Source organism: Cyrtonyx montezumae, unplaced genomic scaffold, assembly GCF_038088225.1.
Source record: "Cyrtonyx montezumae isolate F1298 unplaced genomic scaffold, pur_monq_1.0 scaffold_18, whole genome shotgun sequence".
Taxonomy (NCBI): Eukaryota; Metazoa; Chordata; class Aves; order Galliformes; family Odontophoridae; genus Cyrtonyx; species Cyrtonyx montezumae.
Window position 1 is genome coordinate 1242788 of NW_027071914.1, and position 13781 is coordinate 1256568.

The 13781-nt window shown below is 55.1% G+C and overlaps 2 pseudogenes; both read left to right on the plus strand.

The window, feature by feature from the left end:
• Positions 1-423: 423 nt before the first annotated feature.
• LOC136047364 (protocadherin beta-15-like) lies at positions 424-3885 on the plus strand (annotated as a pseudogene).
• Positions 3886-10132: 6247 nt separating this feature from the next.
• LOC136047365 (protocadherin beta-15-like) lies at positions 10133-13781 on the plus strand (annotated as a pseudogene).

Below are 13781 nucleotides of genomic sequence, written 5' to 3' on the forward strand. Positions count from 1 at the left end.
GCTGTGTTCTGCACACTGTGTGTGGGCAGTAAGCAAATTATTTTTACCATTCCCTGTAAGTAGTATGGCACCGGAACTCCTATTCAATACTGCTATGCGTCTTCCTTATGAATTATGATTTGCAGACTAAAAATGAGAGAAAATGAGGAAAATGCAACTATGCACACAAAAGGAAATGACAGAAAACTTGGAAACTTTGAAACAGGACGAAGAAAAAGAGTTCGTGGAGGAGACCCGGGAAGCGATACCCAGAGCATCAGTGCGTGTGAGGGCAGTATCCCTGCTGCCAAACTTGGCGAGGGTTTGCATTTCACTTTTAGGCTCGTGTGTGCGGGAGAGGAGATTCGAAGAGCAAAGTTCAACTCGGCAGAGCTGCTCGGAAGGCGAAGAAGGAGCTGTTCCCGGTTTGGACGCAGGGTGGGGATGTTGTCCAAGGAGCGGCAGCTGCCTGTGCCCGCAGCGCGCTTTCAGCCGCAGGCGCCCAGAAGAGCCTTGCGAGCCGCTCGGGAAGGGCGGCTGTGGGGGCACGGAGTCGGGCGCTCGGAGTCTTTGTAGCCGAGCTGCTCGGGCCGCGGTCTCGGGGCCGCCGAGCGAGGCTGCGAGCCATGGAGGCTGATCGGAAAGGCCGTCTGCGGCAGAGAGGAACGGCGAGCGGGAGCGGCGGCGGCGGAGGCGGCGGCTGCGGCAAGAGGCGAGTGCTCTTGTGGCTCGTGTGCGTTTGCGTGTGTGAGAGCGGCGCCGAAACGCTGCGCTATTCTGTGGCGGAGGAAATGGCCAGGGACTCGGTGGTGGGCAACGTGGCCCAGGACCTGGGGCTTTCTCCGAGCCAGCTCGCGGCTCGCAAGGCGCGCGTTGTGTCCGAGGGGAGCGAGCAGCGTTTCCGCCTCGATCCGAGCAGCGGAGTCCTGACGCTCACGGAGACGCTGGACCGAGAGCGCATCTGTCCGCACAGCGAGAGCTGCACGCTCTTCTTTCAGCTTTTCCTGGAGAACCCGGTGCAGCTGATCCGCGCGGAGGTGGATGTTGGGGACGTGAATGACAACTCCCCCGAGTTCCCCGAGAAAGAAATGGTATTGGATATTCTTGAGACAGCGTCATCCGGGTCTCGGTTCCCTCTCGAAACTGCCCGGGACAGTGACGTGGGGATTAACGGTGTGCAGAATTACAGCCTCTCGCCAAGCTCGCATTTCTCCCTAGCTCTCGTAAAAGGGAAAGATGGATCCAAATACGCGGAGCTCGTCCTGCAGAGGCAGCTGGACCGCGAGGAGCAGCGGGAGCTGCGTTTGGTGCTGACGGCCACGGACGGGGGCTCTCCGCCCAGGTCGGGCACGGCTGAGGTGCGTGTCGTGGTGCTGGATGCCAACGACAACATGCCGGTGTTTTCACAGGAGGTGTACGAGGTGCGCGTGGCCGAGAACAGCCCCCCGGGGCAGCTGCTGGTGCGGGTCTCGGCCGCGGATCCCGACGACGGCTCCTACGGCAAAGTGCGATACGCCTTCACACAGACTTCGGAACGTGCTCGTCAGTTCTTTGATCTGAACGCTGAGACTGGTGAGATTCGTCTCTCCGGAAATCTGGACTTTGAGGAAGTGAAATCCCATAAATTGGTGGTGAGAGCCACGGACGGCGGGGGTCTGTCTGCGCACTGCAAAGTGCACGTGGAGGTGCTGGACGTGAATGACAACGCGCCCGAGATCACGCTGAGCTCCGTGAGCGCGTCCGTCCCCGAGGACGCGCCGCCCCGCACCGTGGTGGCCGTGTTGAGCGTGCGGGACCGCGACTCGGGCGACAACGGGCGGACGGAGTGCGCCGTCGCCGGCGACGTGCCGTTCATCCTGACGGCCGCGTTCGCCGAGCACTACGAGCTGCGCACGAGCGCGGCCCTGGACAGGGAGACGACGGCGGAGTACAACGTGAGCGTGGTGGCGACGGACTGGGGCAGGGTGCGGCTGAGCGCTCGCGAAAGCGTGTTGGTGCGGATCGGCGACGTGAACGACAACGCGCCGCGCTTCACGCAGGCGCTGTACAGCATGTGGGTGAGCGAGAACGACGCGGCGTCGGTGCGGATCGGCAGCGTGAAGGCGACGGACTTGGACGCGGGCGCGAACGGGCGCGTGAGGTACGCGCTGTTGCGGGAGGAGGGCGAGGAGCGGCCCGCCGTGTCGGTGGACGCCGAGAGCGGGGCCGTGTCCGTGGTGCGGGCGCTGGACTACGAGGAGGTGCGCGCCGTGGAGGTGACGGTGTCGGCCGCCGACGGGGGCTCGCCGCCGCGGAGCGCCACGGCGCTGCTGCGGGTGCTGGTGCGGGACGAGAACGACAACGCGCCCGTGGTGCTGCACCCGCCGTCCGACGGCAGCGCGGCGCTGGGCGAGCTGGTGCCGCGGCGGGCGCGGGCGGGCTACCTGGTGGCCAAGGTGGTGGCGGTGGACGCGGACGCGGGGCAGAACGCGTGGCTGTGCTACGAGCTGGCCAAGGCGACGGAGCCGGGGCTGTTCCGCGTGGGGCTGCACAGCGGCGAGGTGCGCACGGCGCGGGCCGTGGGCGAGCGCGACGCGGCCCGGCACAGGCTGGTGGTGCTGGTGCGGGACCGCGGGCGGCCGCCGCGCTCCGCCAGCGCCACCCTCGCCGTCGCCCTGGCCGACGGCTTCTCCGAAGGCCACCTGCGGGCGAGCGAAGAGGCGCCGGCCGCCGAGCCCGACGGGCGGCTCACCCTGTACCTCAGCGTCTGCTTGGCCTGCGTGTCCGCGCTCTTCGTGGCCAGCGCGGCGGCCGCCGTGGCCGCCAAGGTGCGGCGGGCCCGGCGGGGCGAGCCGGGGACCTTGCCCACCTTCCCGCAGTCCGCCGCCGACAGCGGCGCCGGCTCCCTGCCCCGCAGCTACGTCTACGACGTCCGCCTCGCCGCCGGCACCGTGGACAGCGAGTTTCGCTTCCTCGGCCCGCTCTTCCCCTGCTTCCCCGCCGGGCTGCCGCAGGGCGCTGCCGACCAGCGGAGCTCGCTCTGCTCGGCCGGCCTCGGACAACAAGAAGGCGACTGGGCTGCGCAGGTGAGGAGCTGCGCGGGACCGGGGGAGCACGGGGGATAACGGCCTTGGGCTGTGGGGACGTGGTATGGGAGCTAGGGATTCAGGGAGCTTGGGAGTGACCGGCCCGAGTGCTTTGCAGTGCTGTAGGGAGTGTCCAAGATGCCGTGGGTGCGAGTTGGCCGGGCATCTGTCCCTGGCTCCGTTCCCGGAGTTGTTGCTGTTGTTGCCGTCCTTCGTGTCCTCTCGAGGGTTGTGGCTGGAGCGTGGGCTGATGCGAAGGGGGAGGGCGGATGGGTAAAGGCACACAATGGGTCCTGACACCACACTATAGAACCCATTTTGGCAGAGCAGCTAGCTCACTGCACCCAGAGATTGCAACTATCGTGTTGTTACTGCAGAGAAGTAGGGTCAGCTTAGGTGTTATCACCTCGGTGTTTGTGTCCCCTCCATTACTGTCCGAATTCCCAAATCCATTGCCCACTTCATACTTCTGGCATATAATTTGGTTATTACGAAAGTGTTTGGTGTTCTTCCCTGCTCCCTTATCCAGTGTGTTTATGGTTATATGAGGATGTAATAGAGCTATAAGGCGCTATAGGGATTTATCATCATTTACATCAGAGATGTATGCCCGTGTCTTCCTTTTTCTTTCATTCCGTTTAGGGAATAGTTGTCTCACAGTTACATTGTTTCAGATGTCCCTTCTCACTTCTCACTGATACCTGCTTCCCATTACTTTCCCAGTGTCAGCTCTCCACTCTGTTCTTTGCAGGGCTCAGCTCCCCTCTCTGAAGACAAAGCTCGCATGGCAGCAGAGGAAAAGGACGCTTTGGATCAAAGTCCCTGGCTCAGCCATCAGTGAGGAAGGAGAAGGAGAAGCATCTCAGTCGTTATGGCTGATATCTTCAAAAGGAAATGAAACAGAGACTGAATACGCACCCAAAATATACCAGGGAAGTGGAAATCGTCAGTGTGAGAATGGAAGGACGCTCTCCTCTGTAGCAGTATTTTATTCTTGTAGTCATTTTGAAAGTCTGATACAGTTGCAGGATGTTGCATGCTACGAATACTGAGATGTGTTATCAAAATGTGATAATGCTAATACTCTATGGGTTAAGTGGAAAATGGAAAACAAGAAGTTTCCAAACTTCTAGTTAACTTTTTTGCACATCAGCTTTAATGCATCCCTTGTTGTTGTCAAGTGGTCACTGTAAGAGTGTAATCTATTCCATGCCAAGTCGTGTAGCTGTTAATCAAAGCTTACTGTTGCCAGCAGAGGCATTGTTTAATACCACTGAGAAGCTGGCTGCCAGGGAGATGGCTGACATTGGTGCAGTGCACATTGAGTTCCCTGGTTTTGCATGCTGTAAAGAGTGCTCTTTCAGCGTTGTATTTGTGTTTGTTTTGTTGCATTTTCTTTCCCAACACAGAATCTAAAGGAATGATTGCAGAGCATTTCAGGGTTACTGAGTATTAGACAGTGGAGAATTCCAAGTAATGTGCTATTTCCCATTGCTCACATATTTCCAAGAGCTGTAATGCCTGGTGACAGAAACCAATAAAATCTGCTGAGAAATCAGACAGAATATGAGCTTCAATTTTAGGTGCAAATTTTTATTTGAGTTAAGAGGTGCATTAAGAATCACTGTTTCTGCTCCCTCCTACAACCGAAGGCAAAGGATGCCACCTGAGGGCAGACACTGTGGGAAGTGTCTGGGGAAATTGTTCTCAGCCCGGATTTATTTCCTGACATAATGTTGCCAGCAATCAGGTTACAATAAAACAAGGGGACGGATCCAATTTTTTTCTGTCTGAGGTCCCAGGGGTGAATCAGGAGCAGTGGTAGGAGCACAAGGAAACAGATAGCAGGTAGTACTGTAACTGTTGTGTGGCATGAATGAGGAGCTGTATTCCCAACTGTATGTGCAGGTGATGACCTACAACTGGGTTTTGTAACAAGTTTCTGTGTTGCTCATTGTCCTGTATTCCTCTGGAAATGAGCTTGTTTCATTGTAATGGCTGGTATGATGGTTTGTTTTCCCTTGAGGAGGAAATGCACGTTTAGAACAGTGACTATAATTTGTTGCTGCACAGTGCTGCACATAGACATTTCAGCTTCTCATAGCATCCTGTGAGAGAGTGTGCTTGTGGTGCACAAGGTGCTGGAGGGGGAAGGGAGGCAGATTCAGGACAGCTGCCCTAACCTATCCAAAAAGATATTGTCAACTATGTGATATCACACAGAGCTGTGAACGTGAGGCAATGTCAGCAGTGGGGGACAGCTGCCACTTGTGAACTGGATGGGCATTTCTCAGCAGGTGGTGATTCTTTCTGTCTACAGGTGGTTGTGTGATTGTGCATCACTTCTTTTCTCTGTCTCTATCACTATGTTACTGTTTCTCATTATCTCTCCTTCTCTTTTTACTTTTGTGTCAGTACCTCAACTTCTGTTCTTGATTTGTCTCGTGAGATCTACTTTGTTTATTTTCTTATTCTCTCCTCCATCCTGATAGAAATGGATGTTGAATTATGAATGTGTGGAGTTGAGCAGCTGTCAAGTTAAACCACAACAGTTCTTTATGGAATCCCACATGCTCCCCAAAGGACTGAGATAAGACAGATCTTATCAGAGTGTTTAAAAGGATTTGCTGTATGTTTTATAATAGTCTAATAACTTCTAACCACAGCGTTAGTTCCTTACTTACATTTGCAGGTCTTTTGGAGTGTTTTCTGCAAATGATTTTTATTTAACACCTTTCTAGTTATATATGTTCCCTGTTGTGCTGTTTCTATCTCTAGAGGATGGAATAAGATGAGAGTTTTGCTGTTGTGTATGACACTGGCTAAAGATATGTTAAAGTTATTGCTCAGGTGACTCAGCTGCCACTTGTACTTTATATTATTGTTATATTTGAACTTAGGGATCCATCTCTCAGAAACTATTAGGAACTACACATTTTCCTTTTTGTCCTTAGCAAGCCAGACAGAGCCTGAATGAGCCTTATTTTCCACCATTTCTTCCCTATCACTTTCTCCTTCACCTTTCCCTTCTCTTCCATGCAGGATACAATAGCTCTTGAGAATGTTAAATATCCTTGAGATCTTCAAACCAGTGTCACCCTACTACTGTTGTGCCTCCTGAACACATTTTGAGTTTTACCTTGTTTTAAAAACCTCTTTATTAATACAGCCCAGAGATCTGCCCTGACACAGGAATTTATGAGCGTCAGACTGTTTGGGAGGATACCAGCAGGGCCCTACAAGATTGGGCACACTCAGTTCTTTGTAACTACACCACAGAACACGGGCAGGATCCAGAAAAACTTGTAAGATGTTTGTAGCAGACATGCCATCACTCTGGCAAGTGTTTAGAGACACCAACGACTGCAACGTGCTTGGGCCTGGCCTATGCCTACTGCACTCTGATCAATGCTATTCAGCACACTCAAGAACAGAGAAGGTCTTCAACTCTGATGACAATGTGACAAGCCCTGTGGCTGCTGCAACTCCTGTGAAAGGCCCTGCAGTTTCTTCAGCCCCCACTCCAGTCCCTATGGTTGCTTTGAGGCCTGTGACAGTTGCTGTGGTGCTCCAAGCCCTGCTATGTGTTCTGTGGCTGTTCCAACTACTGCAACAGGCCTGTACTTGCAGCAGCCCCCACTATGTGCCCTAGAGTTTCGCCAGCTCCTTCATCACAGACTGTGGTTGCTTCACATCATGTGGCAGGCCCTGTAGTTTCATCAGCCCTCACAACTGACTATGCAGTTGCTCCATTCCTAGCGACAAGCCCTGCTGTTTCTTCAGCTCCCATTAACGAACTTGTGTTTGCTCCAGATCCTGCAACAGGGCCCTGTAGTTGCTCCAACATATGCAACGGGCCCTGTGGTCTCCTAATCTCTTGAAACAGTCCCTTCGGTTTCTGCAACTCTCTGTATATGCCATGTGGTTTCTCCAACCCTTGCACAGGCCCTGCGGTTGCTCCAATTCTTCTGAGAGGTCCTCAGGTTTCTCCTTCCTCTGTGATAGGCCCTGTGGATGTTCTAACCAACTCAACACACTCTACGGTTTCTCCAAGTCCCGTGACAAGCCCTTCAGTTGCTGCAGCAGGACTTGAAAGTGTTCCAACCCTCAAAACATGACCTACAGCTCCTCCAGTCCCTGTGCCAGACCTTCTATCTGAACTACAGAACCAGCTGTGTCAGTATCAATTGCCCCTGTACATAGGAATGCTAATGACTGCAACCATCTGCTTCTTGTCATTAACCCACAAAGGAGGTAATAACTGTGTGACTCCTGACCATGCAGGAGCATTTAGTGGAGTATGGTGTCATTCATGACAAGCTGGTGAAACCAGTGAAGGAGGGGGTGAATAGAGTTGATGTGCAGAAGTGAAGGCCATGCAGCTGGCTTTGCATATTGTTGAATGAGAGAAGTGACCAGTGTTCTGTCTCTGCACTCATTTCTGAATGGTGGGAAATACTCCCTGGGTATGACTCCAAGCACGCAAAGAGAGTAATTGGCAGCACAGAGGCAAACCCTTCATGCTTGCTGCACTGTGGAAAGATATTGCTGCCTATGTAGAGAACATGATAACAAAAGGACATCTTGTAAGACGCTCACATACCCAAGAGTTATGCCACTGAATAATGTCAAACCAACCAGTAGGCAAATAAAGCTACTAGGACTGAAGTGATTCAGGTAGCCATGGACTGTCAACATGCACCTGTATTATTTACAGCCCAATGTGCCTATTTTTCCTTTTGCTCACTTCTACACCTGAAGATAAAAAGCAACACATCATTTGTGTACTGAGGGTTGTCAGAGTTGGAAGTGTCTTTGGAAGAACTTTTCTGCCTGAATATCTCCGCAGCCATGGTGGTACCAAAGATGAGGTTACAATAGGGAAGGTTATGTATCCCCCTCCTCTGCCTGAAATGCAAAGGACTGAGCAGGACCATAAGCAAATGGATCTCAGTTGTCTCTGTCAGTTTTGCGTGGCAGAAATGAGGTGACATTTTCTCACTTTTGTCTGGTCAATCCCTTGGCCCATGGCTGTTTTTCCTAGAAATTCCTGTGTTGCTGATATCAATACTAAATTAAGAGATTGTCACAGTCCAAATTGGATGGATGGATGGATGGCTTGCACGCATGGAAGGGCAAAATGAAGGAAAGAGAGGAAGAGAAAATTGGCTTGGTCTCTGATGCTTGTTAGCCTATCATGCTTGCAAGCTCAAGTTATGTAAGAGAAAAGGACAATAACTGCTGTATCAGAGTGAAATTGGGGGCCTGCCTTTACAATAACAAGAAGTTCCCATGTCTGGTAAAGCTGGAGAACTATTCTATCCTGGCTTTTCAGGTAGCTTCAGTGCGGTTGCAATGAGTGAGTTTCAAAACATCAGGAGACTTCATATCCTATGGAAAGATGCTGAAGGGTTTGGGAGCACAGGTGCTGTTCTAATCCCTCAGAGCTGTTTGAAAGGAAATAGAGAGAGAACGTCTATGCAGTTAACACAGCTTAAAGCCCATCTGAATTTTCTCTATCCCAATGCATGCATCATGGGAAATAAGCAGGAGCTGGAAGCCTCAGCTTTGAAAATGAGAGAACTATTACCTATTTGTTAACATGGAAATGTGGTGTGAAGGTTCATTCAAATAACTGGATCACTGCAATCATGACCATAAACTGTTTACAGGAGTTAGGCAGTGAAGGATGGACAAGGATGAAATTACAGATCCATGAGCCACACATCTTTGCTGGGGAAGATAATGGAACAGATTCTCCTGGAAACCATATTAAGGCACATGCAAGACAAGGAGGCAATATGATGCAGCCAGCATTGCTTCACCAAGGACATACAATGGTTGGTCCATCTGGTGTACTTCTATCAGTGGACAAAGGAAGAATAAGTGATGTCATCCACATGGACTTGTGCAAGGCTTTGGAAATGTTCCACGCAACATCCTTATCTAAAAGTTGGAGATGCATAGATATAAGTTTATTGGATAAGAAATTTACTTGATTGGATGGTCACAAGTGTGGGATTGTAGATTGTAGAGTTTTATGTCCAGGAGAAGGAGGGTGATGACAGGGGTCTCCCAGGGATCACTCTTGGGGCCAGTGCACTTCAAAATCTTTATCAATGGACCTAGGCTGTGGGATCAAATGCACTCACAGCAAGATTACTGGTAACATTTATTTGAGTGGTACATTTGATACAGGAGAAGGAGGAGATGCCATAAATAGTACCTGGAAAAACTAGAATAGTGAGCCTATGTGAGCTTAAAGAAGTTCAAGACAGCCAAGTGCAGGTGTACCACTTCAGTTAAGTCATTCCCAGTTTTGAATATAAGGTGTGGGGGAGTGGATTGTCCCTTCCTGCTTTGCTTTCATCAGGAACTGCCTGCAGTACTGCGTCCAGGTCTGGTCTCAGGCAGAGGTAGACTGGTTTGTTCAGCCAAGAGAAGGATTTGGGGAGACCTCATTGTGGCACTCCAGTACATAAAGGGAGCTTATAAAAAGAGAGAGACCAAGTCCTACTCTGCCCTTCTGTTGCATCCTTTCTGGTGCTCCAAAACTTCTGCATCTCCAAACTGAGAAAGCACTTTGCAGCTGTTTGATTTGTCTGTATGCAGATGGGGATAATTTTCAGTCAGGTTGTGAGTCAACACACTTTAGCATAGGTGCAAGTTGGGATATCTTTTCCATATCAGGCATTTTTGGCATCTTTCTTGATACCATTGGCACGGGAAAGAGTTAGAGCCCTGAGTCATTTGTGAGCAGGGTGATACACAGTGTGATGAAAAAAAAATAAAAAAGAACAGGATTGTGACCAAGAACGGAAGTATCCTTCTAGTGTGAAAGCAAGCTGGAAAGATGTTGCATCTCTCCTTAAAGCACCTGCAGCTCTCTGAAATCAGTTCTGAACTTCTGGTACGTGTCCTCCGATCATCATGCTTAAGTGGAATTTAGCCTGCTGCCAAACTCGGCGAGGTTTTACATTTCACTATTGGGATCGTGTGTGCAGAGGATTCGAACAGCAAAGTGCAGCTCGGCAACGCTGCTCGGAAGGCGGATAAGGAGCTGTTCCCGGTTTGGACGCTGGGTGGGGATGTTGTCCACGGAGCGGCAGCTGCCTGTGCCCGCAGCGCGCTTTCAGCCGCAGGCGCCCAGAAGAGCCTTGCGAGCCGCTCGGGAAGGGCGGCTGGAGGGGCACGGAGTCGGGCGCTCGGGGTCTTTGTGGCCGAGCTGCTCGGGCCGCGGTCTCGGGGTCGCCGAGCGGCAGCGCCGCATCTCGGAGCCGCCAAGCGAGGCTGCGAGCTATGGAGGCTGCTCGGAAAGGCAGTCTGCGGCGTAGAGGGACGGCGAGCGGGAGCCGGAGCGGCGGCGGCGGCGGCGGCGGCGGCGGCGAGAGGCGAGTGCTCTTGTGGCTCGTGTGCGTTTGCGTGTGTGAGAGCGGCGCCGAAACGCTGCGCTATTCTGTGGCGGAGGAAATGGCCAGGGACTCGGTGGTGGGCAACGTGGCCCAGGACCTGGGGCTTTCTCCGAGCCAGCTCGCGGCTCGCAAGGCGCGCGTTGTGTCCGAGGGGAGCGAGCAGCGTTTCCGCCTCGATCCGCGCAGCGGCGTCCTGACGCTCACGGAGACGCTGGACCGAGAGCGCATCTGTCCTCACAGCGAGAGCTGCACGCTCATCTTTCAGCTTTTCCTGGAGAACCCCGTGCAGCTCATCCACGGGGAGGTGGACATTCGGGACGTGAACGACAACTCGCCCGAGTTCCGGGTAAAGGACGTGGTTTTAAAGATTCCCGAATCGGCAACTCCCGGATCTCGTTACCCTCTAGAGAGAGCGGGGGACAAGGACGTAGGGGGCAACGGTGTGCAGAATTACAGCCTCTCGACGAACTCTCATTTCTCCCTAGCTCTCGTAAAAGGGAAAGATGGATCCAAATACGCGGAGCTCGTCCTGCAGAGGCAGCTGGACCGCGAGGAGCAGCGGGAGCTGCGTTTGGTGCTGACGGCCACGGACGGAGGCTCGCCGCCCAGGTCGGGCACGGCTGAGGTGCGTGTCGTGGTGCTGGATGCCAACGACAACATGCCGGTGTTCTCGCAGGAGGTGTACGAGGTGCGCGTGGCCGAGAACAGCCCCCCGGGGCAGCTGCTGGTGCGGGTCACGGCCGCGGATCCCGACGACGGCTCCAACGGCAATGTTGAGTACGAATTAACTCAAACTTCGGAACGGTCGCAAGAACTTTTTGATCTGAACGCTGAGACTGGTGAGATTCGTCTCTCCGGACACCTGGACTTTGAAGACGCCAAAAGCCACGAGCTGATGGTGAGAGCCACGGACGGCGGGGGTCTGTCTGCGCACTGCAAAGTGCACGTGGAGGTGCTGGACGTGAACGACAACGCGCCCGAGATCACGCTGAGCTCCGTGAGCGCGTCCGTCCCCGAGGACGCGCCGCCCCGCACCGTGGTGGCCGTGTTGAGCGTGCGGGACCGCGACTCGGGCGACAACGGGCGGACGGAGTGCGCCGTCGCCGGCGACGTGCCGTTCATCCTGACGGCCGCGTTCGCCGAGCACTACGAGCTGCGCACGAGCGCGGCCCTGGACAGGGAGACGACGGCGGAGTACAACGTGAGCGTGGTGGCGACGGACTGGGGCAGGGTGCGGCTGAGCGCTCGCGAAAGCGTGTTGGTGCGGATCGGCGACGTGAACGACAACGCGCCGCGCTTCACGCAGGCGCTGTACAGCATGTGGGTGAGCGAGAACGACGCGGCGTCGGTGCGGATCGGCAGCGTGAAGGCGACGGACTTGGACGCGGGCGCGAACGGGCGCGTGAGGTACGCGCTGTTGCGGGAGGAGGGCGAGGAGCGGCCCGCCGTGTCGGTGGACGCCGAGAGCGGGGCCGTGTCCGTGGTGCGGGCGCTGGACTACGAGGAGGTGCGCGCCGTGGAGGTGACGGTGTCGGCCGCCGACGGGGGCTCGCCGCCGCGGAGCGCCACGGCGCTGCTGCGGGTGCTGGTGCGGGACGAGAACGACAACGCGCCCGTGGTGCTGCACCCGCCGTCCGACGGCAGCGCGGCGCTGGGCGAGCTGGTGCCGCGGCGGGCGCGGGCGGGCTACCTGGTGGCCAAGGTGGTGGCGGTGGACGCGGACGCGGGGCAGAACGCGTGGCTGTGCTACGAGCTGGCCAAGGCGACGGAGCCGGGGCTGTTCCGCGTGGGGCTGCACAGCGGCGAGGTGCGCACGGCGCGGGCCGTGGGCGAGCGCGACGCGGCCCGGCACAGGCTGGTGGTGCTGGTGCGGGACCGCGGGCGGCCGCCGCGCTCCGCCAGCGCCACCCTCGCCGTCGCCCTGGCCGACGGCTTCTCCGAAGGCCACCTGCGGGCGAGCGAAGAGGCGCCGGCCGCCGAGCCCGACGGGCGGCTCACCCTGTACCTCAGCGTCTGCTTGGCCTGCGTGTCCGCGCTCTTCGTGGCCAGCGCGGCGGCCGCCGTGGCCGCCAAGGTGCGGCGGGCCCGGCGGGGCGAGCCGGGGACCTTGCCCACCTTCCCGCAGTCCGCCGCCGACAGCGGCGCCGGCTCCCTGCCCCGCAGCTACGTCTACGACGTCCGCCTCGCCGCCGGCACCATCGACAGCGAGTTCCGTTTCCTCGGCCCGCTCTTCCCCTGCTTCCCCGCCGGGCTGCCGCAGGGCGCTGCCGACCAGCGGAGCTCGCTCTGCTCGGCCGGCCTCGGACAACAAGAAGGCGACTGGGCTGCGCAGGTGAGGAGCTGCGCGGAACCGGGGGAGGTGGGTACGTGCTGTGGGAGCTAGGGATGCAGAGAGTTCGGAGTGATCGGCCCGACTGCTTTGCGGGGCGACAGGGAGTATCCGAGAAACCGTGGGGGTGTGGTGGCGGAGGTGTCCCCGGGGCGGGAGAAAGCTCCGGAGTCGGTCCCGGAACCGCCGCTGGCTTCTGGGCTTCTCGGGTGCGGGTTACCCGCGTTACGCTCTGCCTCTGGCTCCGTGCTGGAGGATATTCTGCGGTTGACGTCCGTGATGTCACCCCGTCGGGTGCGGGTGGAGCGTGGGCAGATGCGAAGCTGGAGAGCGGATGGGTAAGGCACACAGTGCGTCCTGTCCCCGCACTCTATACTATCCAACTGATTGGTGTGGGTGGCGACACGAAGGCCACTGCAGCTATAAGCAATAGGTTCCATTTGTTCCTGCACCCTTAGTTTCTGCAGTACTGGTAACACCTCAGTGTTTGTTTCCCCTCTGTCCAAATTCCCATATCCATTGACCACTTCATTACATTGGCTTTAAAAGATGTAATACGTTTGTTACAAAAGTGTTTGGGTTTCTACCCTTCTCTGTGATCCAGGATGATAATTTTTGAGAGCTTAATAGGTCTATAAATCTCACTATAGGGTTTTAACATTTTCTTGTTTAGATCGGAGACATATATCCCCATCCTGCTCTTTCTTTGTCTCTATTTTTTTTTTTTTTAATAGTTTCCTATTCACATTCTTTTAGATGAGCCTTCTCAGCTTCTCATTGACTCCTGCTTCCCATTACTTTCCCAGTGTCAGCTCTCCACTGTGTTCTTTGCAGGGCCCAGCTTCCCTCTCTGAAGCCAGGGCTCCCAGGGCAGCAGAGGAAAAGGCCACTTTGGATCAAAGCCCCTGGCTCAGCCATCAGTAAGGGAGGAGAAGGAGAAGCATCTCGGTCCTCATGGGCTGACATCTTTTAAGTGAAATGAAACAGAGACTGAGC